General features: G+C 62.0%; 1 protein-coding gene and 1 long non-coding RNA gene across 7 annotated transcripts in view; one reads left to right on the top strand and one right to left on the bottom strand.

Annotated features, from left to right (window-relative positions):
• Positions 1-2,141: 2,141 nt before the first annotated feature.
• LOC106558747 lies at positions 2,142-4,118 on the bottom strand. The gene is made up of 2 exons (XR_005358691.1): positions 3,602-4,118; positions 2,142-2,800 (listed from the first exon to the last, which is right to left on the bottom strand). It is a non-coding gene; the product is annotated as an uncharacterized LOC106558747 (long non-coding RNA).
• Positions 3,820-6,000, top strand: part of BASP1 (brain abundant membrane attached signal protein 1) — a 57,843-nt gene continuing 55,662 nt past the window's right edge. Inside the window, exon 1 of one of the 6 annotated variants that reach the window (XM_038535435.1) lies at positions 3,820-3,918. The gene's annotated coding sequence lies outside the window, so the exon portion shown is untranslated. The other 5 variants (XM_038535431.1, XM_038535429.1, XM_038535436.1 and 2 more) reach the window with 5 other exon arrangements.

Raw genomic sequence — 6,000 nt, 5'->3', positions numbered from 1 at the left:
CACAAGAGGGTCATGGCACCTATTTGGGGGTCTTCGGGAGTCTCTCCAGAGAGCAGAGTTGGGTAGATACTGGCATTTGCACAGTATTTGCCCGGGAGAAGCAGGCCAAGCGGCACCCTTTAATTAATTTATACCCAGAAATGTACGTCCTCTGCGTTCTGTTTGGCAACTTGCTTTTTGCACTTAGCAATTTATTTCGGGCACCATTCCTTGCATTGGAGTTGAAGTAAAAATACTTTAATTACCAGTAGGGGCTGATCTGAGAGCAGGGGCAGGTAGGAACAAGGCATGGCGAGACCTCAGGCTCTTGCTATTTAACACTAGAACCTCTTTCGTCTCATTTATCCAAAAGCAGAGCCATGTGAATAATTGTTCTACAACATTCTTTATGCCATTTAAAGGTAACCTGTTCTTTGAAGGTTTTAACAGGCGATTATGGGGGAGGGGCAGCCAAAGGATTAAGGCCTGTGCTGTAGTACGCCCCGGCTCTGGAGAAACAGGCGGGCACCACCTAGAAAAAGCCTTTGTACGGGAGGGAGGCAAACCTCTTTTATCATTGGTTTGATGTATTTTCTTAATAGAAGAAAAGTATCTGGGGACTGACGCGATGGGGGTAGGGGAGACACTGCAGTGTGCAAAGGGACAGGGAGCTGGGATGGGAGCTCTTCGGGTGACGGGGGAGGTGGTTTTCTCCACCTGCCTCTTCTCTTGGACAACACTGTTCCGGCGTAGTGCCAAGGCCGGCCTGCTCCTTCCGATTCGAGTCCGATGCCTGGTAGTAAGCACGCGTTTGCTCGGGGCTCCCGGCTAAGGTTTTACTGGACGGAAAGGGGAGGCTGGAGCCGGGAGGCCTGGAGGCCCGGCTCTGCCCCTTGCTCGGCATGCAGCGACCCAGACTGGAATTCAAAACCCCTGGTGGGAAGGAAGCTGGCCCTGCTCTGGAGGGACCGCTCAGATTGTGTGAAGGTGCTGCAAGGTGGGCGGCGGTGGGCTCGGGGGGCCCGGAGGGCCCGCTTCGGGGAAGATGTGCCCCATTCACACCTCCCACAGCCACTGCCTGCGAGACACCCCGACCCACAGCCAGAGGCAGCTTCCCTGCAGGATGTGCTCTTAAGACACATCGAGTCTTTTCCAACTTCATGCTCTCTTAAACCAAGGTTTCCCAACCTTGTCATTACGGGTGTTTTAGCCCAGGATAATTGCTGGCTGCGGGGCCGCTCTGGGGGTACTGGAGGGTACTGGGCAGCGCCGGTTTTACCCGTTAGGTGCCAGTGGCCCCTTCCCATCATACCGTCTCCCCGAAGGCCTCTGGGTAGGGCCAAACGTTCCCTGGAAGCCGGAGGGCACCTGCAAAGGCAGTTCCTTCATGGGGCCGTGTGAACGGTGAGGTTGGGATGGGGGGGGGGGCATGAAATACATTTACAGATGTCCGTATTCTCCTTTGATTGAAAGTCACACATGCATTTCAGGGGAGAAAAGCTGCACACGTTCAGACGTAACAGCACACCGGCCTTTATAACTCGCAGTTTGCAGGTCAGGCCTTGGGCACGTCTACAGCAACCCGCTCACCCAGCCGGTGCTTCCGGCTAGAGCCGCGTTTCCCGAATTCTCTGTGTGGGTGTCACGGTGGCCTTGGTGGCCTTGAACAGGAGCTGGCCAGAAGAGGCCCGGCCACGGCGGCCGGGGTCACGCGGGCCGCGCTAGGTCACCGCGCCTCTGTCTCACTCACGTCGGTCTGCACCTTTGATGTGGGATCTCACTCCCTTTTTCCACAATTTAGGAGAGAAGGAAGGGGAGGCGAGGCAGACGCCGGGCCTGGCTGGCTGATACGGGAGCGGTGGGCGAGGTTTGGGGGTGAGATGAGGTCTCCACACTAATCTGTTGGACACGCCTCACTTGACACGCTCGCTCGCTAACATTCTGGAAGGCCGGACACCGGAGTTCTTGGAAACTGACTAGTAATTTGGGTGACAATGTGCCCATTATCTTGCAGGCAATTCTTTGGCAAATCTTTTAGAAAGATCAGTAGTCACTGCATAATTTATCTTTCTGATGAGTATTTTCGTGGTGCACGTTATGCTCCACTGAAGCAAATTATGCAGGCGATTGAAAATGACAACAGAATTCATTTTACAACCCAGGAAGTGCAGCTTTGTTTATTAAGAATATATTCATTCCATTTGGAGAGTGAGGCAGTTTTTATTTTAGTGTGTGTAATGTCGACAGGTAATGAAATTTGTCACAGATTGCACTTTACCATATGCGTCCAAGTCCATTAGTTCATAATCTAAGCAGCCAGTGGCATCCACAGTAGTTAATGTTAACAATTTTCTCAATTCCAGAGCTTCAGATGCTTATTCCTAAAGCCCCTGAGTGAGTTGTTTTTAAAATTTTTTCAAGAGCACGCACATTAAAAATGTAAGATGTTGGATGAACGAGTAAAACTCAGACTACACACGTCACCATACTGGATTTTATGTAATAAAGGATTGAGATGTGACATTTTGGTCACCATTTGATGCATGTCGACAAATTCCGAGATTAATGGCTCTATCAGCCCATTACATCATGATTTCATTAAAGAAAATTCCTTAAAAAAAAAAGTCCTTGAGGGGACAGCGAAATCTGATGGGAGACCACACTGAGGAGACACGCCATTGCCTTGGTGTGAGCCTGTACCTCTATTTCTATGGTAACCTGTGATCTGCTTTCCAGTCACACCTTCGCAAGGCTGGTTTTCGCCCTCATGAACGGCGCCAGGAGCACTGGAGGCGAACAGACATTCCTTCCTATGTCGTCTCTTGGTGGAAAAATCGGACAAAGGGAAAATAGAAGGTAATATTCGGAGGCTTCTCATGAAAACACAATAGGAACGGACGCTCACTAATTTTCAGATGACTTACACGTCTGAAAGATCGCAGAGCTAAAACCGAATATTAAAGAAACAACTACTCAGGGGCCCTAACAGATACATTCAGTGGATGTCTTGGGCTTTAATGCAATTGCAAATGCTCATCTGATCTGATAAAGTAAACACTTAGAGGCTTGCCCAAGACGATTGAAAATTTTATTTTGGTCCAGCAGTTCTCAACCTGGAGTGATTTTTGTCTCCTGGGGGTCGTTTGGCAATGCCTGGAGGCACTGTGGGTTGTCACAACTGGTGTCGTGTTGCTGGGGGTGGTGATGGTGCCGCGCGCGTGTGTGTGTGTGCGCGCGCGTGCGCAGGTGCATACTCACTACTGACAACTAGTGGGTAGAGGTCGGCTGTGATGCTCCACATCCACAGGAGCCCTGACACTACCCCTTAGCCGCTCCCCCATCCAAAATAAAAAATTACCCGCCCCAGACAGGAGGCTGAGAAACTCAGCATACAGCCTCGGGGACGGTGGTCCCGAAGGAGGCATGAATATGGGACATACGACATCACTGAGCATAACCGTTCAGAGACATGAAATGCTTGGGAGACACCCCCGGTTGTAATCCTCTTCCCAGTCCTTGTACTGCAATTACTTCTTTGCTATTTCACTTAAAGGGCAAAGAAAAGAAAAGAAAGGGGGAAAAGGAAAAAAAAATAGCCAGAAACAAACAAACAAAAAATCACCATTTTTTTCCTAGGCCCTTTGGTTACAAGGCGAACATTCAGTCTGTTGCGGTCACCTGGCCCTGCGCGGGTAGCCTCGGGGTCCCCCGCACACCTGGCAGGCACAGTCCTGGGTGGACCCTGGCGCCCTGCTTGATTGACATGTAAAGTTCCGATACGTTTTCTTGTTTTCTTCCCCTGTTGGTTGAAAAGGCACTTACCTCCCCCAGTTGCCTGCGGACGCACCTGCCTGTGGCATCCTCCCCTAAGGACGGAGGACGGAGGCCTTCGTCCGCGTCCCGGGCCTGCGAGGGCGGAGGACGCGCCGCCCCGCCCAGGTGAGGAGGGCGCCCCGCCCAGGTGAGGAGGGCGCCGCCGGCTTCCCGGGGCCGCGGGTACGCCCAGGCCGACCGGGCGCAGCCAGAGGGCGCCAGCGGGCCGCAAAGAGGGGCCCCGAGGTCCCGGCGGCCGCGGGCAGGTGACGCGGGCTTTTGTCTGAGGACGAGCAGCCGGGGTGAGCGTCGCCGCGCCGTCTCCCGCATCCGCTCCCCGCCGGCAGGTGAGCCAGGTGGGTGGACGTCCCCGTCCCCGTCCCCGTCCCCGTCCCCGCCCCCCGCCCCCCGGACCCCCCGACCCCCGGCCCCGCCGCTCGCCACCGCGCAGGACCCGCCGCTGCCTCTGCTCGGCCGCCGCCTGCCCTCCGCCCACAGCATCCTCGCGGGGCGCGGCGCGGCGCCCTCCCCACGCGGGCGGACCTGGGCCGCCGCCCTCGCCCCGGCCGCGCTCGCGGACTCGCCCTGGGTCGGCGGCCCCCTGCGGCCGCGCGGTGCCGGGTCGTCTCGGCCTCCCGCGCGTCCAGGCCTCCGGGTGTCCGGGTGTCCAGGCGTCCAGGTGTCTAGCTGTCCAGCTGTCCAGGCGTCCCGGTGTCCAGGCGTCCAGGTGTCCGGGTGTCTCGGTGTCCGGGTGTCCAGCTGTCCCGGTGTCCAGGCGTCTGGGTGTCCAGCTGTCAGCTGTCCCGGTGTCCGGGTATCCGGGTGTCCAGGTGTCCGGGTGTCCCGGTGTCCGGGTGTCCGGGTGTCCAGGCGTCCAGGTGTCCGGGCGTCCAGGTGTCCGGGTGTCCGGGTGTCCAGGTGTCCGGGTGTCCAGGCGTCCGGGTGTCCGGGTGTCCAGGCCTCCGGGTGTCCGGGTGTCCAGGTGTCCGGGTGTCCAGGTGTCCAGGCGTCCAGGTGTCCGGGTGTCCAGGTGTCCGGGTGTCCGGGTGTCCAGGTGTCCGGGTGTCCAGGCGTCCGGGTGTCCGGGTGTCCAGGCGTCCGGGTGTCCGGGTGTCCAGGTGTCCAGGTGTCCAGGCGTCCAGGTGTCCGGGTGTCCAGGTGTCCGGGGCTCCGGCGGGCGCGGCGCGCGAGGGTGCGGGGCGCGGGACGGGCAGCAGGTGCAGGGGGCGCCGTGGGCACCCCGGGGCGGGCCTCTGCGGCCAGTCCAGGGGAGACGGAGAGAGGGCGGGCGAGGGCGAGGGCGAGGGCGAGGGCGAGGGCGAGGGCGAGGGCGAGGGCTGCCCACGGACGCGGGGCTCGGCTCGGCGGGGGAGGGGCGCGGAGGGGGGCGCGCGCAAGCCGGGGGCCGGGGGCCGGGGGCCGGGGGCCGGGGCGGCGGGGCCGGGCGCAGGGGAGGCGGGCGGGGCCCGGGGCGGCGCGGAGGGGCGGGGTTCGCGGGCGGCGGGAGGCGGGAGGCGGGAGGCGGGCGGCGGGCGGGCGCCGGGGGAGGGCGCTGGGCAGGAAGGGGAGGGGGAGCGCGGGCGCGAGCGGCGCAGGGGCTGCGGCGGCAGGAGCGGCGGCGGCGGCAGTAGCGGCGGCGGCGGCGGCGGCGGCGGCAGCTCCCACTCGCTCCTCGCTGCGGGCTCGGCCGTCGAGCCGGGACTCAGCCTCCGCCCGCGGCCAGGCACCCGCCGGCCACGCCCGCACCCGCGCCGCTCGCGGCACCGCGCTCCCCGGGGGCACAGCACCCGAGCCGGTAAGAGGGCGCCCCGCCGCCGGGCCCCGCGCCCCTGCCCGCTGCCCCCCGCGCCTCTGCCCCGCGCCCCTGCCCCCCGCGCCCCCGGCCTTTGTTCTCCGGACGGCGGCCTCCGCGGGGCTCCCGTCGGGCGCGGGGCAGGGGCGCGGGGCGCGGGGCGCGGGGCGCGGGGCGCAGCCTGGCGCAGGGGTGGGGGGCGCGGGGCGCGGGGCCCGGGGCCGGGGGGCGCGCGGCGGGGACCTGCCGGAGCGCCGCGGGGCCGCGGGAGCGGATGTCACCGGCCGGGGAGGGGGCGCGGGGCGCACGGGGCGCGCGGGGCGCGGGGCGGAGAGCGGGGCGCGGCCCCCGGGCCAGGGGCGGGCTTGCTGGGGGCTCCCGTGGGCGCCCCGGGGAGGCCGCGGGGGGCGCGGCGG

Source organism: Canis lupus, chromosome 4 (genome assembly GCF_011100685.1).
Source record: "Canis lupus familiaris isolate Mischka breed German Shepherd chromosome 4, alternate assembly UU_Cfam_GSD_1.0, whole genome shotgun sequence".
Classification (NCBI taxonomy): domain Eukaryota; kingdom Metazoa; phylum Chordata; class Mammalia; order Carnivora; family Canidae; genus Canis; species Canis lupus.
The sequence above is the reverse complement of the archived record's forward strand: the minus strand, read 5'-3'. Positions and strand labels throughout refer to the sequence as shown.